This window comes from Pseudophryne corroboree, assembly GCF_028390025.1.
Source record: "Pseudophryne corroboree isolate aPseCor3 chromosome 3 unlocalized genomic scaffold, aPseCor3.hap2 SUPER_3_unloc_8, whole genome shotgun sequence".
NCBI lineage: Eukaryota > Metazoa > Chordata > Amphibia > Anura > Myobatrachidae > Pseudophryne > Pseudophryne corroboree.
The window spans coordinates 2703308-2728845 of record NW_026967574.1 but is presented as its reverse complement, the minus strand read 5'-3'; the positions used below and the strand labels follow the sequence as shown (position 1 = coordinate 2728845).

The window sequence follows — 25538 nt, the reverse complement described above, 5'->3', positions numbered from 1 at the left end:
GAACCATATTACTGCATTACCTTATATATGAAACTTAACGTATTCAGTCACACAGCGAAAGAAACGGCAATAGTTTACAGACTCATATGCATCAGGCACTTATCCAACTCCTCGTACCCAATACATTAGTGAACGCTGAGTGGATCCAGACGCAAATAGTCTACACAAACTCCAAGTGCACACAACAGTGAACATAGACGCCCAAGTGAAGACCGATGCACCAGTCACACAGGCGCCTATGCTGTGATTGGGTCCTTTAGAAACACAGCATCTCAGACGGAAGCAGCAAATCAGTTCATGGCAGGAAACTCGGAGGAAACTGGTCATGAACCGGGGGAGGGGTGACCAGGGGAGCGTCTTACTCCCCACTGCTGACTTAAACCCCAGGGACCCAGGCCTCACACTAATCCCTGGAGTCTATGATCCCTGGAACCTAGCACTGGTGTACCGAGGTGGCAGCCGCATCAGCAACTGTTGGGTAGTCGTCCCCCCCCCCACGCTATGCGGAACTGACGCCTTACCTTCTTCCCGTGCTCCGGCCACAGCCTGTTAACGTCAGCTGGACTTGCTAGTACATCCAACACAGACTTCCGCCGAAACAGCACTGTACACGTGGGTTAGCGTTGTTGCGACCTGGCGGGGAGTTGTTGGAGTAACTCTTTCTGAGGTGCGTGTAAGATGCTTTTCAGAAAACTCGCTTAAGAAATGTAAGACTATAAAAATAAATGAAATAAGCTTAGGGCTGCCAAAATCAGCAACCCAAAGATCGTTGTCCGGCTCCTGCCACACCAACAAAAAAACTGAATTGCCTAAGCCAGAAAGCAGGGATATAGGGGACTGGCCCGTTGCATTCTGGGAGGCGGAAAGCTTTTGATCATTGGTGCCAGTATGCTGACGTTACCTCATATCCCAATGTATATCCTGTGGATACTGCTGTGAACCCTGCAGGAGAAAAGGAGTTTATATATAGACCGGCGTGTGCTAATAGTGATACTCTCAGGAAATACCTTGCATGTAATACCATAGGCATAGGTACTGCTAGCAAACAGTATGGCTGCTGGTGACACACAGTGACATGATGTGAAGGGCGAGCAGGAGTATAATAGGGGCTCATGGCTCCTGATGTATGAGACACACCAGAGAGTGTGGGGAGGAGACTGGTCAGATCTCTGGGCTGGTAACACACAGTGTCATGATGTGAGGGGGAGAGCAGAAATATAATAGGGGCTGATGGCTCCTGATGTATAAGATACACCAGAGAGTGTGGGGAGGAGACTGGTCAGATCTCTGGGCTGGTAACACACAGTGACATGATGTGAGGGGAGAGCAGGAGGATAATAGAGGCTGATGGCTCCTGATGTATGAGATACAGCAGAGAGTGTGGGGAGGAGACTGGTCAGGTCTCTGGGCTGGTGACACACAGTGACATGATGTGAGGGGGAGAGCAGGAGTATAATAGGGGATGATGTCTCCTGATGTATGAGATACACCAGAGTGTGGGGGGAGGAGACTGGTCAGATCTCTGGGCTGGTAACACACAGTGACATGATGTGAGGGGGAGAGCAGGAGTATAATAGGGGCTGATGCCTACTGATGTATGAGATATACCAGAGAGTGTGGGGAGGAGACTTGTCAGATCTCTGGGCTGGTAACACACATTGACATGATGTGAGGGGGAGAGCAGGAGTATAATAGGGGCTGATGGCTCCTGATGTATGAGACACACCAGAGAGTGTGGGGAAGAGACTGGTCAGATCTCTGGGCTGGTAACACACAGTGACATGATGTGAGGGGAGGAGAGCAGGAGTATAATAGGGGCTGATGGCTCCTGACTCCCCCACTGGGCAGATACATTTCCCTCATTAGTTTGTACTGACAGAGGAGGGTGTAGGATAAGAGATTGCTGTAGTGACTGAGAAAGGAGAATATGTGACTCTCTTCTGTAATAAGTGTTTATTACTCACCTGTGCTGATATCTGTAGGGATCTCCTCCTCCTTACACTGCTGATCACCTCTCACATACGTCTCTTCTTCTCCCTCTGTATCTTCTGCCTTTATATCAGTCACATACGTCTCTTCTTCTCCCTCTGTATCTTCTGCCTTTATATCAGTCACATACGTCTCGTCTTCTTCCTCTATATCTTCTGCCTTTATAACAGTCACATACGTCTCTTCTTCTCCCTCTATATCTTCTGCCTTAATAACAGTCACATACGTCTCTTCTTCTCCCTCTATATCTTCTGCCTTCATATCAGTCACATACGTCTCTTCTTTTCCCTCTGTATCTATTGCCTTTATATCAGTCACATACGTCTCTTCATCTCCCTCTATATCTTCTACCTTTATATCAGTCACTTCTTCTTCTTCTATGTCTTCTGTTTTAATATCAGACAGACGTTCTACCTAAAACACACAAAAAAAACCACTATAATGATATTTGCATACAGTCAGTTTAAACTGAGGTGAAAAAATAAGAATTTACTCACCGGTAATTCTGTTTCTCGTAGTCCGTAGTGGATGCTGGGTACTCCGTAAGGACCATGGGGTATAGACGGGCTCCGCAGGAGACTGGGCACTCTTAAAAGAAAGATTAGGTACTATATCTGGTGTGCACTGGCTCCTCCCTCTATGCCCCTCCTCCAGACCTCAGTTAGGGAAACTGTGCCCGGAAGAGCTGACATAATAAGGAAAGGATTTGGAATCCAGGGTAAGACTCATACCAGCCACACCAATCACACCGTACAACTTGTGATAACTATACCCAGTTAACAGTATGAAACAATAATGAGCCTCATTAACAGATGGCTCATAACAATAACCCTTTAGTTACGCAATAACTATATACATGTATTGCAGAGAGTCCGCACTTGGGACGGGTTCCCAGCATCCACTACGGACTACGAGAAATAGAATTACCGGTGAGTAAATTCTCATTTTCTCTGACGTCCTAGTGTATGCTGGGTACTCCGTAAGGACCATGGGGATTATACCAAAGCTCCCAAACGGGCGGGAGAGTGCGGATGACTCTGCAGCACCAAATGAGCAATTCAAGGTCCTCCTCAGCCAGGGTATCAAACTTGTAGAATTTTGCCAACGTGTTTGAACCCAACCAAGTAGCAGCTCGGCAAAGTTGTAAAGCCGAGATCCCTCGGGCAGCCGCCCAAGAAGAGCCCCCTTCCTTGTGGAATGGGCTTTTACAGATTTAGGATGTGGCAGTCCAGCCACGGTATGTGCAAGTTGAATCGTGCTACAGATCCAGCGAGCAATAGTCTGCTTCGAAGCAGGAGCACCCAGCTTGTTGGGTGCATGCAGGATAAATAGCGAGTCAGACTTTCCGACTCCAGCTATCCTGGAAACATAGATTTTCAGGGCCCTGACTACGTCCAGCAACTTGGAATCCTCCAAGTCCCTAGTAGCCGCAGGCACCACAATAGGTTGGTTCAAATGAAACGCTGATACCACCTTAGGGAGAAACTGGGGACGAGTCCTCAGATCTGCCCTGTCCATAGGGAAAATCAGATATGGGCTTTTAAACGACAAAGACGCCAATTCTGACACCCGCCTGGCCAAAGCCAAGGCCAACAGCATGACCACCCTCCACGTGAGATATTTTAACTCCACGGTCTGAAGTGGCTCAAACCAATGTGATTTCAGGAAATCCAACACCACGTTGAGATCCCAAGGTGCCACACTGGAGGCACAAAAGGTGGCTGAATATGCAGCAAACCCTTAACAAACGTCTGAACTTCAGGCAGCGAAGCCAGTTCTTTCTGAAAGAAAATAGACAGGGCCGAAATCTGGACTTTTATGGACCCCAATTTTAGGCCCATAGTCACCCCTGCCTATAGAAAGTTCAGGAATCGACCCAGCTGGAATTCTTCCTCTCTTTTTTACTATCCTCAGTACCCTGGGTATGCGAGGAAGAGGAGGGAACACATAAACCGTCTGGTACACCCACGGTGTCGCCAGAGCGTCCCAGCTATCGCCTGAGGGTCCTTGACCTGGCGCAATATCTTTTTAGCCTTTTATTGAGGCGGGACGCCATCATGTCCACCTGTGGTTGTTCCCACCGGTGTACAATCAGCTTTAAGACTTCTGGATGAAGTCCCCACTCTCCCGGGTGGAGGTCGTGTCTGCTGAGAAAGTCTGCTTCCCAGTTTTCCACTCCCGGAATGAACACTGCTGACAGTGCTATCACGTGATTCTCCGCCCATTGAAGAATCCTTGCAGCTTCTGCCATTGCCCTCCTGCTTCTTCTGCCGCCCTGTCTGTTTACATGGGCGACTGCCATGATGTTATCTGACTGAATCAGCACCGTTTGGTTTTGAAGCAGGGATTCTGCTTGACTCAGGGCATTGTAAATGGCCCGTAGTTCCCGAATATTTATGTGTAGGGAAGTTTCCTGACTCAACCATTGTCCTTGGAAGTTTCTTCCCTGAGTGACTGCCCACCAACCTCGGAGGCTTGCATCCGTGGTCACCAGGACCCAGTCCTGTATGCCGAATCTGCGGCCTTCGAGAAGATGAGCACACTGCAGCCACCACAGCAGAGACACTCTGGCCCTCGGGGACAGGGTGATCAACCGATGCATCTGAAGATGCGATCCGGACCACTTGTCCAATAGATCCCACTGGAAGATCCTCGCATGGAACCTGCCGAAGGGAATCGCTTCGTAAGAAGCTACCATCTTTCCCAGGATTCGCGTGCAGTGACGCACCGACACCTGTTTTGGTTTCAGGAGGTCCCTGACCAGAGATGATCATTCCTGGGCCTTCTCCTCCGGGACAAACACCTTCTTCTGTTCTGTGTCTAGAATCATACCCAGGAACAGCAGACGCGTCGCAGAAATCAGCTGCGACTTTGTGATATTCAGAATCCAGCCGTGCTTATGCAGCACTTCCTGAGATAGTGCTACGCTGACTAGCAACTGCTCCTTGGACCTCGCCTTTATCAGGAGATCGTCCAAGTACGGGATAATTATAACTCCCTTCTTTCGAAGGAGTATCATCATTTCAGCCATTACCTTGGTAAATACCCTCGGTGCCGTGGACAGACCAAACGGCAACGTCTGGAATTGGTAATGACAGTCCTGTACCACAAATCTGAGGTACTCCTGGTGAGGTGGGTAAATGGGGACATGCAGGTATGCATCCTTGATGTCCAATGACACCATAAAATCCCCCTCTTCCAGGCTTGCAATAACCGCCCTGAGCGATTCCATCTTGAACTTGAACTTCCTTATATAAGTGTTCAAGGATTTTAAATTTAGGATGGGTCTCACCGAACCGTCTGGTTTCGGTACCACAAACATTGTGGAATAGTAACCCCGCCCCTGTTGAAGGGGGGGGGGGGGGTACCTTGATTATCACCTGCTGGAGGTACAGCTTGTGAATAGCGTCCAGTACTACCTCCCTTTCTTTGGGAGCAGCCGGGAAGGCAGATTTGAGGTAACGGCGAGGGGGAGTGAACTCGAACTCCAGCTTGTATCCCTGAGATACCACTTGCAGAACCCAGGGATCCACCTGTGAGCGAACCCACTGGTCGCTGAAGTTCCGGAGACGCGCCCTCACCGCACCTGGCTCCACCTGTGGAGCCCCAGCGTCATGCGGTGGACTTAGAGGAAGCGGGGGAGGATTTTTGTTCCTGGGAACTGGCTGTCTGGTGCAGCTTTTTCCCTCTTCCCCTGCCTCTGGGCAAAAAGGAAGCGCCTCTGACCCGCTTGCCTTTTTGTGTCCGAAAGGACTGTACCTGATAATACGGTGCTTTCGTAGGCTGTGAGGAAACCTGAGGTAAAAATGTCGTCTTCCCAGCTGTCGCTGTGGATACTAGGTCCGAGAGACCATCCCCAAACAATTCCTCACGCCTTTTAGAATCAGCATCACCTGTCCACTGCCGAGTCCATAATACTCTTCTGGCAGAAATGGACATTGCATTAACTCTAGATGCCAGCCGGCAAATATCCTTCTGTGCATCTCTCATATATAAGACTACGTCTTTAATATGCTCTATGGTTAGCAAAATAGTATCCCTGTCTAGGGTATCAATATTATCTGACAGGGTATCGGACCAAGCTGCTGCAGCACTACACATCCATGCTGATGCAATTGCAGGTCTCAGTATAGTACCTGAGTGTGTATATACAGACTTCAGGATAGCCTCCTGCTTTCTATCAGCAGGCTCCTTTAAGGCGGCCGTATCCTGAGACGGCAGTGCCACCTTTTTTGACAAGCGTGTGAGCACCTAATCCACCCTAGGGGATGTCTCCCAACGTAGCCTGTCTTCTGGCGGGAAAGGGTACGCCATTAGTAACTTTTTAGAAATCACTAGTTTCTTATCGGGGGAACCCCACGCTTCTTCACACACTTCATTCAACTCATCTGATGGGGGAAAAACCACTGGTTGCTTTTTCTCCCCAAACATAATACCCTTTTTAGTGGTACCTGGGTTAATGTCAGAAATGTGCAACACATTTTTCATTGCCGTAATCATGCAACGGATGGCCCTTGTGGATTGTACATTAGTCTCGTCCTCGTCGACACTGGAGTCAGACTCCGTGTCGACATCTGTGTCTGCCATCTGAGGTAGCGGGCGTTTTTGAGACCCTGATGGCCTTTGAGACGCCTGGGCAGGCACGGGCTGAGAAGCTGTATTGTCATCGAACCTTTTATGCAAGGAGTTGACACTGTCGGTTAATACCTTCCACATATCCACCCACTCTGGTGTCGACCCCGCAGGGGGTGACATCACACTTATCGGCACCTGTTCCACCTCCACATAAGTTTCCTCATCAAACATGTCGACACAGCCGTACCGACACACCGCACACACACAGGGAATGCTCTGAGGACAGTACCCCACCAAGTCCTTTGGGGAGACAGAGAGAGAGTATGCCAGCACACACCACAGCGCTATATAATGCAGGGATGCACACTATACAGAGTGATTTTTCCCCTATAGCCGCTTATATACACAGTTCTGCGCCTAAATTTATGTGCCCCCCCCACTCTTTTTTACCCTAGACGTCTGGAACTGCAGGGGAGAGTCTGGGGAGCGTCCTTCCAGCGAAGTTGTGAAGAGAAAATGGCGCCGGTGTGCGGAGAAGCCCCGCCCCTTCATCGGCTGGCTTCTCCCGCGTTTTTTATGTATAATGGCGGGGGTTAATGCACATATACAGCTTATTAAAACTGTATTATGTGCGGTTTGCCATGTAAGGTACTCTAATTGCTGCCCAGGGCGCGCCCCCCCCCAGCGCCCTGCACCCATCAGTGACCGGAGTGTGTGGTGTGCAGAGGGAGCAATGGCGCACAGCTGCAGTGCTGTGCGCTACCTTAATGAAGACCGGAGTCTTCAGCCGCCGATTTTCAACTTCGCATTCTGTCTTCTGGCTCTGCAAGGGGGATGGCGGCGCGGCTCCGGGACCGGACGACCGAGGCTGGGCCTGTGTTTGATCCCTCTGGAGCTAATGGTGTCCAGTAGCCTAAGAAGCTCAAGCTAGCTGCAAGCAGGTAGGTTCGCTTCTCTCCCTTCAGTCCCTCGTAGCAGTGAGTCTGTTGCCAGCAGATCTCACTGAAAATAAAAAACCTAACAAATACTTTCTTTTCTAGCAGGCTCAGGAGAGCCCCTAGTGTGCATCCAGCTCTGGCCGGGCACAGATACTAACTGAGGTCTGGAGGAGGGGCATAGAGGGAGGAGCAAGTGCACACCAGATAGTACCTAATCTTTCTTTTAAGAGTGCCCAGTCTCCTGCGGAGCCCCATGGTCATTACGGAGTACCCAGCATCCACTAGGACGTCAGAGAAAACACTATAATGACATTTGCATACAGTCAGATTAAACTGAGGTGAAACAGTATAATATCAGTGTATAAGACACACAGCTCCTCTACAGATCATATAGTGACAGTCACTTTGGTATATTGGGGAGACCCTAAATCTCACCTACCTGATCCTCCTGTGGGATCCTGTGATTCTCCTCTGTACAATCCTGGGAATACAGAGGACGGGGACATCTCTCTGGGGTATCTCTGTTACTGGGCCCATCTGTAGGAGACACACAGTGACTGAGTACAGTGTATATATGTGATTATCAGGTGATGTGTATATAAGGGCCCCCATACCTGCTCTCCCCTGTACAATACATGACAGTCTCCTCTTACCCAGTGATGTGAGGGGCCGGTGATTCTCCATCATCACGTCCTTGTACAGACCCCTGTGTTCCTCTATATACTCCCCCTCCTGCATGGAGACATAGACAGTGACATCCTGACACCTTATAGGAACCTGACACACACAGTGATACAGTCATCACCCAGACACATCCCCTGGTGTTACTGTATAATGTCCCATTCCCAGCAGTCATCTCTCCAGTCATCACACAGACACATTCCCTGGTGTTACTGTATAATGCCCCATTCCCAGCAGTCACCTCTCCAGTCATCACCCAGACACGTCCTCTGGTGTTACTGTATAATGTCCCATTCCCAGCAGTCACCTCTCCAGTCATCACCCAGACACGTCCCCTCGTGTTACTGTATAATGCCCCATTCCCAGCAGTCACCTCTCCATTCATCACCCAGACACATCCCCCGGTGTTACTGTATAATGTCACATTCCCAGCAGTCACCTCTCCAGTCATCACCCAGACACGTCCCCTGGTGTTACTGTATAATGCCTCATTCCCAGCAGTCACCTCTCCAGTCATCACCCAGACACGTCCCCTGGTGTTACTGTATAATGCCCCATTCCCAGCAGTCACCTCTCCATTCATCACCCAGACACATCCCCCGGTGTTACTGTATAATGCCCCATTCCCAGCAGTCACATCTCCAGTCATCACCCAGACACATTCCCTGGTGTTACTGTATAATGTCCCATTCCCAGCAGTCACCTCTCCAGTCATCACCCAGACACGTCCAACAGTGTTACTGTATAATGTCTCATTCCCGGCAGTCACCTCTCCAGTCATCACTCAGACACATCCCCCGGTGTTACTGTATAATGCCCCATTCCCAGCAGTCACCTCTCCATTCATCACCCAGACACATCCCCCGGTGTTACTGTATAATGCCCCATTCCCAGCAGTCACATCTCCAGTCATCACCCAGACACATTCCCTGGTGTTACTGTATAATGCCCTATTCCCAGCAGTCACCTCTCCAGTCATCACCCAGACACATCCCCTGGTGTTACTGTATAATGTCACATTCCCAGCAGTCACCTCTCCAGTCATCACCCAGACACGTCCCCTGGTGTTACTGTATAATGCCTCATTCCCAGCAGTCACCTCTCCAGTCATCACCCAGACACGTCCCCTGGTGTTACTGTATAATGCCCCATTCCCAGCAGTCACCTCTCCATTCATCACCCAGACACATCCCCCGGTGTTACTGTATAATGCCCCATTCCCAGCAGTCACATCTCCAGTCATCACCCAGACACATTCCCTGGTGTTACTGTATAATGCCCTATTCCCAGCAGTCACCTCTCCAGTCATCACCCAGACACATTCCCTTAGTGTTACTGTATAATGTCCCATTACCAGCAGTCACCTCTCCAGTCATCACCTAGACACGTCCCCTGGTGTCACTGTATAATGTCCCATTCCCAGCAGTCACCTCTCCAGTCAGCACCCAGACACATCCCCCGGTGTTACTGTATAATGCCCTATTCCCAGCAGTCACCTCTCCAGTCATCACCCAGACACATCCCCTGGTGTTACTGTATAATGTCCCAATCCCAGCAGTCACCTCTCCAGTGATCACCCAGACACATCCCCTGGTGTTACTGTATAATGTCCCATTCCCAGCAGTCAACTCTCCAGCCATCACCCAGACACATCCCGTGGAGTTACTGTATAATGCCCCATTCCCAGCAGTCACTTCTCCAGTCATCACCCAGACACTTTCCCTAGTGTTACTGTATAATGTACCATTCCTGCAAGTCACCTCTCCAGTCATAACCCAAACACGTCCCATGGTGTTACTGTATATTGTACCATTCCCAGCAGTCACCTCTCCAGTCAGCACCCAGACACATCCCCCGGTGTTACTGTATAATGCCCTATTCCCAGCAGTCACCTCTCCAGTCATCACCCAGACACGTCCCCCGGTGTTCATGTATAATGCCCCATTCCCAGCAGTCACCTCTCCAGTCATCACCCAGACACATTCCCTGGTGTTACTGTATAATGCCCCATTCCCAGCAGTCACCTCTCCAGTCATCACCCAGACATATCCCCTGGTGTTACTGTATAATGTCCTATTCCCAGCAGTCACCTCTCCAGTCATCACCAAGACACGTCCCACAGTGTTACTGTATAATGCCTCATTCCCGGCAGTCACCTCTCCAGTCATCACCCAGACACATCCCCTGGTGTTACTGTATAATGCCCCATTCCCAGCAGTCACCTCTCCAGTCATCACCCAGACACATCCCCTGGTATTACTGTACAATGTTCCATTTCCAGCAGTCACCTCTCCAGTCAGCAGTGGAATGATCTTGTTGGTGAGTTCCTGGATCTTCTGGTCACTGTGTCTCTCATGTATCAGTGAGTGAGGTGGAGGCACCATGATGGTGCTCTGGGACCTGCTCAGTCCTCCTGACACATGAGCATGGCTGCTGGGTGTCTCACGCTCACCAGATGTCTTCTTCACACCTCTGTGAAATGGGGGAGACATAAATATCACTGTAAATATCCCCTCACTTCCACAGTCATGTCCCTGTACTATTACCATAGATAATAAGAATTTACTTACCGATAATTCTATTTCTCGTAGTCCGTAGTGGATGCTGGGAACTCCGTAAGGACCATTGGGATTAGCGGCTCCGCAGGAGACTGGGCACAAAAGTAAAGCTTTAGGACTACCTGGTGTGCACTGGCTCCTCCCCCTATGACCCTCCTCCAAGCCTCAGTTAGGATACTGTGCCCGGACGAGCGTACACAATAAGGAAGGATTTATGAATCCCGGGTAAGACTCATACCAGCCACACCAATCACACCGTACAACTTGTGATCTGAACCCAGTTAACAGCATGATAACAGAGGAGCCTCTGGATAGATGGCTCACAACAACAATAACCCGATTTAGTTAACAATAACTATGTACAAGTATTGCAGACAATCCGCACTTGGGATGGGCGCCCAGCATCCACTACGGACTACGAGAAATAGAATTATCGGTAAGTAAATTCTTATTTTCTCTGACGTCCTAGTGGATGCTGGGAACTCCGTAAGGACCGTGGGGATTATACCAAAGCTCCCAAACGGGCGGGAGAGTGCGGATGACTCTGCAGCACCGAATGAGAGTACTCCAGGTCCTCCTCAGCCAGGGTATCAAATTTGTAGAATTTTGCAAACGTGTTTGCCCCTGACCAAGTAGCTGCTAGGCAAAGTTGTAAAGCCGAGACCCCTCGGGCAGCCGCCCAAGATGAGCCCACCTTCCTTGTGGAGTGGGCATTTACAGATTTTGGCTGTGGCAGGCCTGCCACAGAATGTGCAAGCTGAATTGTACTACAAATCCAACGAGCAATAGTCTGCTTAGAAGCAGGAGCACCCAGCTTGTTGGGTGCATACAGGATAAACAGCGAGTCAGATTTTCTGACTCCAGCCGTCCTGGAAACATATATTTTCAGGGCCCTGACAACGTCCAGCAACTTGGAGTCCTCCAAGTCCCTAGTAGCCGCAGGTACCACAATAGGCTGGTTCAGGTGAAACGCTGAAACCACCTTAGGGAGAAATTGAGGAAGAGTCCTCAATTCTGCCCTGTCCGTATGAAAAATCAGGTAAGGGCTTTTATAAGATAAAGCCGCCAATTCTGACACGCGCCTGGCCGAAGCCAGGGCCAACAGCATGACCACTTTCCATGTGAGATATTTCAAATCCACAGATTTAAGCGGTTCAAACCAATGTGATTTTAGGAACCCCAAAACTACATTGAGATCCCAAGGTGCTACTGGAGGCACAAAAGGAGGCTGTATATGCAGCACCCCCTTGACAAACGTCTGAACTTCAGGAACTGAAGCCAGTTCTTTCTGGAAGAAAATCGACAGGGCCGAAATCTGAACCTTAATGGATCCTAATTTTAGGCCCATAGACACTCCTGTTTGCAGGAAATGCAGGAATCGACCCAGTTGAAATTCCTCCATTGGGGCCTTCCTGGCCTCGCACCACGCAACATATTTTCGCCAAATGCGGTGATAATGCTTTGCGGTCACATCCTTCCTGGCTTTGATCAGGGTAGGAATGACTTCTTCCGGAATGCCTTTTTCCTTCAGGATCCGGCGTTCAACCGCCATGCCGTCAAACGCAGCCGCGGTAAGTCTTGGAACAGACAGGGTCCTTGCTGGAGCAGGTCCCTTCTTAGAGGTAGAGGCCACGGGTCCTCTGTGAGCATCTCTTGAAGTTCCGGGTACCAAATCCTTCTTGGCCAATCCGGAGCCACGAGTATAGTTCTTACTCCTCTCCGTCTTATAGTTCTCAGTACCTTGGGTATGAGAGGCAGAGGAGGGAACACATACACTGACTGGTACACCCACGGTGTTACCAGAACGTCCACAGCTATTGCCTGAGGGTCCCTTGACCTGGCGCAATACCTGTCGAGTTTCTTGTTGAGGCGGGACGCCATCATGTCCACCTTTGGTTTTTCCCAACGGTTTACAATCATGTGGAAGACTTCTGGGTGAAGTCCCCACTCTCCCGGGTGGAGGTCGTGCCTGCTGAGGAAGTCTGCTTTCCAGTTGTCCACTCCCGGAATGAACACTGCTGACCGTGCTATCACATGATTTTCCGCCCAGCGAAGAATCCTTGCAGCTTCTGCCATTGCCCTCCTGCTTCTTGTGCCGCCCTGTCTGTTCACGTGGGCGACTGCCGTGATGTTGTCCGACTGGATCAGCACCGGCTGACCTTGAAGCAGAGGTCTTGCTTGGCTTAGGGCATTGTAAATGGCCCTTAGCTCCAGGATATTTATGTGAAGTGATGTCTCCAGGCTTGATCACAAGCCCTGGAAATTTCTTCCCTGTGTGACTGCTCCCCAGCCTCGCAGGCTGGCATCCGTGGTCATCAGGACCCAGTCCTGAATGCCGAATCTGCGGCCCTCTAGAAGATGAGCACTCTGCAACCACCACAGGAGAGACACCCTTGTCTTTGGTGACAGGGTTATCCGCTGATGCATCTGAAGATGCGATCCGGACCATTTGTCCAGCAGGTCCCACTGGAAAGTTCTTGCGTGGAATCTGCCGAATGGGATTGCTTCGTAGGAAGCCACCATTTTTCCCAGGACCCTTGTGCATTGATGCACTGACACATGGCCTGGTTTAAGGAGGTTTCTGACTAGTTCGGATAACTCCCTGGCTTTCTCCTCCGGGAGAAACACCTTTTTCTGGACTGTGTCCAGGATCATCCCTAGGAATAGAAGACGTGTCGTCGGGATCAGCTGCGATTTTGGAATATTGAGAATCCAACCGTGCTGCCGCAACACTGCTTGAGATAGTGCTACCCCGACTACCAACTGTTCCCTGGATCTTGCCCTTATCAGGAGATCGTCCAAGTAAGGGATAACTAAAACTAAAAGGAGTATCATCATTTCGGCCATTACTATGGTAAAGACCCGGGGTGCCGTGGACAAACCAAACGGCAGCGTCTGAAACTGATAGTGACAGTTCTGTACCACAAACCTGAGGTACCCTTGGTGAGAAGGGTAAATTGGGACATGGAGGTAAGCATCCTTGATGTCCAAAGACACCATATAATCCCCTTCTTCCAGGTTCGCAATCACCGCTCTGAGTGACTCCATCTTGAATTTGAACCTTTGTATGTAAGTGTTCAAGGATTTCAGATTTAAAATAGGTCTCACCGAGCCGTCCGGCTTCGGTACCACAAACAGCGTGGAATAATACCCCTTTCCCTGTTGCAGGAGGGGTACCTTGATTATCACCTGCTGGGAATACAGCTTGTGAATGGCTTCCAATACCGCCTCCCTGTCGGAGGGAGACGTCGGTAAAGCAGACTTTAGGAAACAGCGAGGGGGAGACGTCTCGAATTCCAATTTGTACCCCTGAGATACCATTTGAAGGATCCAGGGGTCCACCTGTGAGTGAGCCCACTGCACGCTGAAATTCTTGAGACGGGCCCCCACCGTGCCTGAGTCCGCTAGTAAAGCCCCAGCGTCATGCTGAGGACTTGGCAGAAACGGGAGAGGGCTTCTGTTCCTGGGAACTGGCTGTTTGCTGCAGCCTTTTTCCTCTCCCTCTGCCACGGGGCAGAAATGAGGAGCCTTTTGCCCGCTTGCCCTTATGGGGCCGAAAGGACTGCGCCTGATAATACAGCGTCTTCTTATGTTGAGAGGCTACCTGGGGTAAAAATGTGGATTTCCCAGCAGTTGCTGTGGCCACCAGGTCTGATAGACCTACCCCAAATAACTCCTCCCCTTTATAAGGCAATACTTCCATATGCCTTTTGGAATCAGCATCACCTGACCACTGCCTCGTCCATAACCCTCTTCTGGCAGAAATGGACAGCGCACTTACTCTTGATGCCAGTTGGCAAATATCCCTCTGTGCATCACGCATATATGGAAATGCATCTTTCAAATGCTCTATAGTCAGTAATATAATGTCCCTATCTAGGGTATCAATATTGTCAGTCAGGGAATCCGACCAAGCCACCCCAGCACTTCACATCCAGGCTGAGGCGATTGCTGGTCGCAGTATAACACCCGTGTGAGTGTATATACATTTTAGGATATTCTCCTGCTTTCTGTCAGCAGGTTCCTTAAGGGCGGCCGTATCAGGAGACGGTAGTGCCACCTGTTTAGACAAACGTGTGAGCGCTTTATCCACCCTAGGGGGTGTTTCCCAACGTGCCCTATCCTCTGGCGGGAAAGGGTATGATGCTAATAACTTTTTAGGAATTAACAGTTTTTATCGGGGGAAACCCACGCTTCATCACACACTTCATTTAATTCCTCAGATGCAGGAAAAACTACAGGCAGTTTTTTCTCACCAAACATAATACCCTTTTTAGTGGTACTTGTATTATCAGAAATATGTAAAACATTTTTCATAGCCTCAATCATGTAACGTGTGGCCCTACTGGAAGTCACATTCGTCTCTTCATCGTCGACACTGGAGTCAGTATCCGTGTCGGCGTCTGTATCTGCCATCTGAGGTAACGGGCGTTTTAGAGCCCCTGATGGCTTTTGAGACGCCTGGACAGGCACAAGCTGAGTAGCCGGCTGTCTCATGTCATCAACTGTCTTTTGTAAAGAGCTGACACTGTCACGAAATTCCTTCCATAAGCTCAGCCACTCAGGTGTCGACTCCCTAGGGGGTGACATCTCCATTACAGGCAATTGCTCCGCCTCCACACCATTTTCCTCCTCATACATGTCGACACAATCGTACCGACACACAGCACACACACAGGGAATGCTCTGATAGAGGACAGGACCCCACTAGCCCTTTGGGGAGACAGAGGGAGAGTATGCCAGCACACACCAGAGCGCTATATATACAGGGATAACCTTATAGAAGTGTTTTTCCCCTTATAGCTGCTGTTTATGTTAATACTGCGCCTAATTAGTGCCCCCCTCTCTTGTTTTACCCTTTTCTGTAGTGCAGGACTGCAGGGGAGAGTCAGGGAGACGTCCTTCCAGCGGAGCTGTGAGGGAAAATGGCGCCAGTGTGCTGAGGAGATAGGCTCCGCCCCCTTCTCGGCGGACTTTTCTCCCGCTTTTTGCTGTATTCTGGCAGGGGTTAAAATACATCCATATAGCCCTGGGGGTTATATGTGATGTATTTTCGCCCTGCACACTCCGGTCACTGAGGGTGCAGGGTGCAGGGTGCAGGGTTCACGAGTTGCAAGGGTTCAAAACTTGACTGCAAAAACATGCAAAACTACATTCAAGACCCATGGAGCTGTAGGTGGAATGAATGGAAGTTGAACTCTAAGGACACCTTGCAGGAAATTGTGAACTGTTGGCAAAAGAGCGAAACGCCTTTGAAAGAAAACTGACAAGGCAGAGACCTGCACCATTAGTGTCGCGAAACGTAGTCCTTCATCTAACCCCGTCTGTAAAAAGAGCAAAAGATGGGATAACTTGAAAGAATATGTCGGAAACATCCTAGCTTCACACCAACCGCTCGCCAAATCCTGTGATAATGAGCTGCTGAAACTGGCTTCCTAGCACGTAACATGGTTGGTATAACCAACTGTGGAATGCCCTCTCATCTTGAAAGTAGTCTCAACAGCCACCCTGTAAAACGCAGCCACGCTAAATCGGGGTAAAGGAACAACCCCTGCTGTAGTAGGTCTGGACATAGCAGGATCAGCCAGGGATCATCTGCGAGTAGACCATGGAGATCCGAGAACCACACTCTCCGAGGCCAACGAGTCGCCACTAGTATGACGGTCTTGGACTCTCGTTTTAATCCACTTTAGCAACCGAGGAAGCTGGAGAAATGGAAATAGATACACAAGGCTATACGGCCACGCTATGGTGAGAGCAATCACTGCCACTGTCTTTGGATCTCTTGTTTTGGACACATATCTGTCTGATGATTGTGGCGAGAAGCCATTAGATCCACCTCTGGGTAACTCCACCGTTGGACTAACATCTGGAACACTTCTGGATGTAAGTCCCATTCTCCTGGAGGAAAATCCTGCCGACTGAGATAATCTGCTTCCCAGTTGTGCACTCCTGGAATGAAGACCGCCAACAATATCACGTGGTGATGTTCGGCCCAATTGAGGATTCGAGCAACCTCTCGCATGGCCTTGTGACTTTGAGACCATCCCCTTTTTGTTGATGTATGCGACTTCTGTCGCGTTGTCTGACTGAACCTGAACAGTCTGAAACAGGAGCAAGTGAACTGCCTGACGCAGAGCGTTGTAAATTGCCCAGAGTTCCAGGACAGTGGTTAACAGTAATCTTTCTCGGTCTGAACATAGACCCTGAAACTGACAATGTTGGACCACTGCTCCCCAACCTTTGAGACTTGCGTCCGTCATCAGAATTATCCAATTCCAGACTTCAAACCTTTTTCCTGCACTGAGATTTTGTATGTGGAGCCACAAGAGTAGTGATACATAACGAACAATTAGAAAGTTGACACAACAATAGATAACAATCACCTTCACATTTGAACAGGTCGGTGAAAATGTGTTACCATAAGAACTACTGAACTTACCACCAGCCAGGTGAAACTGCTCTGGGTGGGTGTCCAGTGCCCCTGTGGGTGCAACGAAAAGGATTTATCTGGTAAGTATCAAAATCCTGTTTTCTTTCTAATCCACTAGGGATCACTGGAGTACTCTTGGGACCTACCAAAGTTTCCCCCTTGGGTGGAAGAGCTGTTTGGCACCAGTAACACTAGACGGCCAAAGCTAGAAGCTGATGCCGCAGACTTATCAAACTTGTAAAAGCGCACAAACGTCTGCACTGATGGCCATGTAACTGCACGGCAAGGTTGTGTCGTAGAAGCTCTAAGGCCTGCTGCCCATGACGTTCCCATCGACTAGCATGAAAGTGCACCTGACGAATGGTCAGGTTAATCTATCTGGCCAAGGTCTGTTTGGAAGCTGGCCAACCTATATTGACTGCATCATAGAGAACAAACAAAGTATCGTTATATGTACAGTTGATGTTCGGGCTACATAAACGCGGAGTGCACGTACCACATCCAATGTAGCTGGAGTACCCGAATCTTCTGAAAAACAGGAACTGTGATTGGTTGATTGATGTGAAAGAAGATACTACCTGTGGTAGAAAAGCGTGATTTGTCCAAAGTTCCGCTCTGTCAGTATGAAATACCAGATACAGTGGCTTGCATGACAAGGCACCCAATTGTGCAACACGCCCTGCCGAAGCTAAGGCTGAGAGAAATACTGTTTTCCAAGTTATACTACAGAAGGGGTCGTTCTTTTACCCCGATTTAGCGCGACTGCATTTTATGGGGTGGCTGTTGAGACCACTTTCAAGACGAGAGGGCATTCCACAGTTGGTTATACCAACCATGTTACGTGTTAGGAAGCCAGTTTCAGCAGCTCATTATCACAGGATTACTGTCAATCAGTGTCCTGGAACTCAGGGCAATTTACAACACTCTGCGTCAGGCAGTTCACTTGCTCCTGTTTCAGACTGTTCAGGTTCAGTTGGACAACGCAACAGAAGTTGCATACATCAACAAAAAGGGGATGGACTCAAAGTCACAAGGCCATGCGAGAGGTTGCTTGAATCCTCAATTGGGCCGAACATCACCACATGATATTGTCCTGGAGACAAGCGAACCATCTGATGAATTTGTAGATGAGAGCCGGATCACTATGCGAGAAGATCCAGTTGAAAAGGACCTGAGTGAAATCTTCCGAACTGGAGTGTGATGAAAGATGCCCCCATCTGTCTTACCAGTCGAATGTACAAATGCACCGAGACTGTCCGTGGTTTGAGCACTAGCAGTACTAGATGATGAATAGCATGTACTTTCTGTTGTGGCAGGTAAATGCATTGATCCACCGTAATCAGAATCATTCCTAAAACTGAATTCTTTGACAATCCAACCGTACTGAACTAGTACACTGTACAACAGTAAGGCATGTTAAAGAATTTGTTGAGACGAAGCCTTGATGAGAAGGTCATTTAAGTATGGAACGATTATCACTCCCAGGGATCTGATATGAACTATCAACACAGACATCACCTTTGTGAATACCCGAGGCGCTTGTCGTACTGCAAACTTAAGTACGCCAGATGCGGATGTGGTGGCCAAATTGGAATGTGTAAGTACGTATCCTTGAGATCCCGCAAAATCATGAATTGCTGTGGTTCTAAACCTGCAATCACTGACCGTAGGGATTCCATCTTGAATGTGTAGTGACGTACCGATTGAACCCCTTTAGGTTCCATATTGGTTTGACTGAGCCATCCGGCTTTGATACTACAAAAAGATTGGAATAAAACCCTTGACCTTGTTGGTGTACTGGAACCTGAACCAAAACTGCTGAATGTACGAGAGACTGAACAGCGGTCTGCAGATCTGCCCACTTGTCTGCTGACACAGGCAGACCTGTCTTGAAAAACTGCATCGGTGATAGACAGTCAAACTCATTGAAACCTCTTAAAACAAAACTGCGGATCCCCCTATCTGTGATGTCTGAAACTACGCGAAGGGAAACTTCTGAAGGTGTGCTCCCACAACTGAAGAGCCGAGATGGGCTGGAAGCCCGTCATGCCACTGGCTTGAGTCCTGACGATGGTTAGTGGTTTGTTGAAAACCACGTCCCTATGCATGGTTGGCAGGTAAACAGATCCCCCCCTCATTTACTGAGAATTCCATTTGTCCAATTCAGGACCAGATAACATCAGTAGAAGGCAACGCCTCTATTCCTCATTTTGATTCTGCCTCGGCCTGTCAAGAACGCAACCACAGCAGCTGTTGGGCTGCAAGCCGAGAACAAACTTGTCCAACGTCCAACGAAGCCGTATCTAAATACTCAACCAATTCACAAATGTGATCGGTAAGAAATATAAGCTGGTCTGAGGAAAAACCCTGTTGTAGGCCTAACCTGAGCTGTTTCATGCAACTACAGCCTTGTTAACCTAAACTCCAACTTAAACAGGTGTAAGCATCACCCCTGTTGCTGTATACATGGACTTTAGCATGGCCTCCAGCTTACTCTCCGAGGGGTCTTTAAGCGTAGCTGCACCCGGGACTGGAATAGTTAATTTTAGTGAAAGTTTATAAACTGAAGACTCCACCGATGGTGATTTAGTTGTCATAGCCTGTGGGAAAAGATATTTAGACAGAAATCGTGTTGTCCCAGAAAAGTGTTTAACTGGATTTAGCCATGCTTCTATGAAATGCTTATTAAGAGATATGAATAAGAAAAACACACAGTCGCCCATAGTCTGCTAGCTAAAACCTCATATGTTTCAGTGCAACCTAGCAGCTGGCGTACCGCTCTAATGAGATCATCATAGCTCGGGCTATTAGTGACCTCACTATCTGACTCCTGACCCAATGCTGAGATAGCAGATGTGGCACTGAATCATCAGAATGTGATTATGAGACAAACGATTACATTCTTAGAAATTGAACTATACATGGACTTTGTAACCCAGCAAAGTTCTAGAAACATCCTGAGCCCACATTGGCTGCTCACACGGTATTAACCGTGAATCAGACTTAGCCGCCTCATGGTCTTTTCGTGCAGCGGACAACTCTGACTGCAAATCAGACATTCTCACAGTTATCACAGACAAGCTGCTGTTTCTCATATTGTCATGCAGACAGACAATAATACAGTGAGACAACGTCCGCACAACTCAGTGAAAATAACTGTAGTGTCTATAATACCACGTGCACCGCACTGTGTCATAGAGGAAATCTATGATGGTCACTGTGCCACCTACTAAACACCCCTGCCCCCTCCAGTGGCCGTGTGTTGTAGGACTGACATATTGCTGTAGGAAGAAGCAGGAAGTAGGTGTGTAACCTTTGTGTGAAAATGGCGTCCCAGCATGTGCTTTTTTTTTTTATAAACATATAGCATTCCAAAAGCATTAATAACCTAGGCTTAATAGCCTATGTCCCTTATAGCCCTGGCCACCATCCCTTATATTTAGGTGAACCGCTGAACTAGGGACCGCCATGACCTCCCGCAATGCTTAAAGCAGTGAGCCGCGCCTAGCTTCTTCCACCCATACCCCCCGCATTGTATACCAAGTGCCGGCTCTGAGTGACGGTGCCCTGCAGCAGCTACCCACCGTGGTCTGTATGCTGGTGGAAGCCGGGGAGCGGGGTAGATGTGTGATGTGACGGGCGTCCAGTGGCAGCAGTGTGATCTGTCCGCTGCTGCGAGCCGCGCTGCCGGGAGCCGCTTCTCTGGAGCCACGAGGTGTAGCCTGACAGGTGCCCAGCGGCAGCATTATGTGACCGCTGCTGGGAGCCGCTTCCCAGTTGTCTAGAGGGGCAGATTGTAGAGGGCAGCGCTGTTTGGAGCTGTGCTGCCTGGTGCCAGGGAGCAGGCTGGTGTGGAGCGACACAGGCGCCCAGTGGCAGTATGTGTCTGACCGCTGGTGGGAGCCAGGAAGCGGGGGAGATTGAGCCAGTAAAGCTATACCTTAGTAAGCAGCTCATACAAAACACTTTCCCCGCACATGGAGGGGCGGCAGCAGGAGCTAACTGCCCCACAATCACAGCAACAAACAGGTCCAACAGAGCGGCGGCAGCATAAGCTGACCACCCGCTCCTTACCTCAGTGTAATGGGGAGGTTCTGACGGGGCTTCTCTCTAAGCTCCATCAGCTCCTGCAGCCATGGCTGAATCAGCTAACGCTGATGAAGGTCTATAGCGGGTCTTCTCTGTCTAAGCACCAACAAGCCTTCGCTGCACAACAGCAGCACACACTCCCGGACCCACACTTCTTAATAAGCTGGGAAGGGAGTGTGATTGATACAAGAAAAAATATTTAGAAAAAGTAAAAGTAAACCCTGCAATGACTCCCGGTTGTGACCTTCCCTGATGAAGGCAAAAAAAAAACACTGAGGCATCTTGGAAGTATGGAGGGGGGAAGAGGGTTACACATTTAAATATTTAAATGTGCCTATATCTGCTAACACACTGTCCATATCCCAAGAGTACTACAGTGCCCCCTAGAGGATGAAAAATAAATAAGTGATGTCACTGTGACGCTCCCAGATCCCCTAACCTCCCCAGTCATGTCCCTGTATTACTATAGATATAAGTAATGTCACTGTGACGCTCCCAGATCCTCTCACCTCCCCAGTCATGTCCCTGTATTATTACTATATATATAAGTGATGTTATTGTGATGCTCCCAGATCCCCCTCGCCTACCCAGTCATGTCCCTGTATTATTACTACAGATATAAGTGACGTCACTGTAACACTCCCAGATCCCCTCACCTCCACAGTCATGTCCCTGTATTATTACTATAGATATTAGTGATGTCACTGTGACACTCCCAGATCCCCTCACCTCCACAGTCATGTCCCTGTATTATTACTATAGATATTAGTGATGTCACTGTGACACTCCCAGATCCCCTCACCCCCCCAGTCATGTCCCTGTATTATTACTATAGATATTAGTGATGTCACTGTGACACTACCAGATCCCCTCACTTTCCGTCATGTCCCTGTATTATTAATATAGATATGTAATGTAACTGCAACACTTCCAGACCCCCTCACCCCCCAGTCATGTCCCATTATTATTATAGATATAAGTGGTGTCACTGTGACGCTACCAGATCCCCTCACCTCCCCAGTCACGTCCCTGTATTATTATTAGAGATATAAGTGATGTCCCTGTGACGCTCCCAGATCCCCCTCACCCCCCAGTTATGTCCCTGTATTATTACTAGAGATATAAGTGATGTCACTGTGACATTCTCAGATGCCCTCACCTTCCCAGTCATGTCCCTGTATTATTACTATATCTATAACTGATGTCACTGTCACATTCCCAAACCCCCTCACCTCCCCTGTCATGTCCCTGTATAAGGTATGTCACTATGATGCTCCCAGATCCCCTAAACTCCCCAGTCAAATCTATGTATTATTACTAGAGATATAAATTATGCTACTGTGACACTCTGAGATCCCCTCACCTCCTCAGTCATGTCCCTTAGTGTTCAAGATAGGCTGTTTAAGCTGGGTGCCACGCCCTGCCCGATTTTTTAAGGGCAAAATCCGTCCTGCCCTTTCTGCGGCATCCTGATAAAACTGCTGTCAGCTTCCTGCCTTCTCAGCATGTAAAGATGCCTTGCGCGTGCGCACGGCATCCATTCATGCTAGTGGAGAGAGCTTGGGGAAAGCCCAGCACATAGTAGGTGGTGGGAACGTTTCCAACAGTGACGCTGCCGGCCGCCCACATCCCCTGCAGTAACGTCTGTGGGCTGCACCACCCACTTAAATGATGTTTTATGGCCACGAACCCTATTTTACATGCCAACGAACCTTTTCGGATGCGCGCGTGACTTTGCCGTGCGCGCACACATATGCCACTGCAGTCCAGGGCACTGCCTAACACTATTTCTGGAGTGAACACTATCCCTGTACTATTACTACAGATAAGTTATGTAACTGTGACTCTCCCAGATCCCCTCACCTCCCCAGTCATGTCCATGTATTACTAATAAAGATATAAGTGATGTCACTGTGACTCTCCCAGATCCTCTCACCTCCCCAGTCTTGTCCCTGTATTATTACTATAGATATAAGTGATGTCACTGTGATGCTCCCAGATCCCCTCACCTCCCCTGTCATGTCCCTGTATTATTACTGTAGATATAAGTGAAATCACTGTTTTATTCCAACGTCCCCTCACCTCCCCAGTCATGTCCCTGCATTATTACTATAGATATGTGATTTCACTGTGACACTCCCAGATCCCCTCACCTCCCCAGTCATGTCCCTGTATTATTACAATAGATATAAGTGATGTCACTGTGATATCACCACCACTCCCAATGTATAATAATAATAATAATAATAATAATACCAGGACACCACAAGCTGCTGTCCCTGTATAATAATAACCATACACAAAAACCTGCTCCCCCTGTATTATACTAATAACAACAACAGGAACCCCCATTCTACTCTTCCTTTAAAATAATAATAAAATGACACCACAGGCTGCTCCATCTGCAAAAAAATAATAATAATAGGACACAACAGGCCGCTCCCTTCTGTATAATAATAATAATAATAATAATAATAATAATAATAATAATGATGACAAAACACCACAGGCTGCTGCCTCTGTATAATAATAAGTGGACACGACTAGCTACTCCTTCTTTATAATATTAATAATAGGACAACAAAGGCTACTCCTCCTGTATTATAATAATAATAATAATAATAACAACAATAACTGCACACCACAGGCTACTCCCCCTGCATAATAATAATAATGCTTCCCCTGTATAATAATAACAACAGGACACCACAGGGTGCTCCTCCTGTATAATAACAGGACACCACATGCTGCTCTGCCTGTATAATAATAATAATAATAATAATAATAGAACACCACAGGCTGCTTCCCCTGTATAATAATAATAATAAATAACTGTACACCACAGGTCGCTCCCTCCGTATAATAACAGGATACCACAGGCTGTTCCTCCTGTATAATAATAATAATAACAACAACAACAACAACAACAGGACACCATAGGCTCCTCCTCCTGTAGAGTAGGATGTCACAGGCTGCTCCTCCTGTCTATTATGACAAAACAGAATGCTACCCCTGTATATTATTGCAACACAGGCTGCTCCTCCTGTATACTATGACAAGACAAAATGTTATCCCTGTATATTATGACAATACAGGCCGCTCCCCCTGTACAGCACAATGCCACAGGACACAACACCTGTAATGTCCCGTATATAGAATTACGGTAACGGTGGGATCTGTGCCACCTGTAATACGGTAACGGTGGGGTCTGCGCCACCTGTATTACGGTAATGGCGGGGTCTGCGCCACCTGTGTTACGGTAACAGTGTGGTCTTGTGCCACCTGTATTACGGTAACGACGGGGTCTGCGCCATCTGTATTATGGTAACGGCGAGGTCTGTGCCACCTGTAATACTGTAATGGCGGGATCTGCGCCACCTGTATTACGGTAACGACGGAGTCTGCGCCACTTGTATTACGGTAATGGCTGGGTCTTGCGCCACCTGTATTACGGTAACGACAGGGTCTGCGCCACCTGTATTACGAAAAAGGCGGATTCTGCGCCACCTGTATTACGGTATCGGCGGGGTCTGCACCACCTGTATTACGGTAACGGCACAGTCTGCGCCACCTGTATTACGGTAACGGCACGGTCTGCGCCACCTGTATTACGGTAACAGCACGGTCTGCGCCACCTTCATCACGGGAACGGCGTGGTCTGCGCCACCTGTATTACGGCAGCGGCGGGGTCTGCGCCACCTGTATTACTGTAACAGCGAGCTCTGCGCCACCTGTATTACGGTAACGGCGGGGTCTGCGCCACCTGTATTACGGTAACGGCGGGGTCTGTGCCACCTGTATTATGGTAACGGCGGGGTCTGCGCCACCTGTATTACAGTAATAGGACACTAGAGTGTCAGCCACCTGTACAGGGATAATGCAGCACCAGAGGCTGCTCCAGCTGCACTATAACAAGGCACCAGAGGCTGCTCCCCCTGTAGTACAGAACCTGACACCAGAGCTGCTCAGCCTATAGAATAATAATAATAATATCATTACCTGCTGCCAGACACAGCAATGGCTGCTCTCTGCTCCTGCTGCCTTGTGGGAATGATAGAAGGAAGGCGGAGCTCAGACCAGGGGAAAATGGCCGCCGCTCCTGACGTCACTACCCGACCAGGGAACCTATTGCTGCTGCCGGACTGGTCTACAAGAAAATGGCCGCCGGCCTCCTACACTGAGGACATGTATGGTAAGAAGGATTACAGAGGGCTGGGCTGTGGGTGGTGTAGAGGAGGGGAGGGGCCAGTAACCAGGTAGCAGCCGTTGCCAATC

General features: G+C 48.9%; 1 protein-coding gene and 1 long non-coding RNA gene across 2 annotated transcripts in view; both read right to left on the bottom strand.

Annotated features, from left to right (window-relative positions):
• Positions 1-25538, bottom strand: part of LOC134984782 (zinc finger protein 585B-like) — a 671664-nt gene that overhangs the window by 61082 nt on the left and 585044 nt on the right. The window lies entirely within an intron of this gene.
• Positions 8173-25311, bottom strand: LOC134984748 (uncharacterized). Its single transcript, XR_010191774.1, has 3 exons — positions 25263-25311; positions 10472-10655; positions 8173-8234 (listed from the first exon to the last, which is right to left on the bottom strand). It is a non-coding gene; the product is annotated as an uncharacterized LOC134984748 (long non-coding RNA).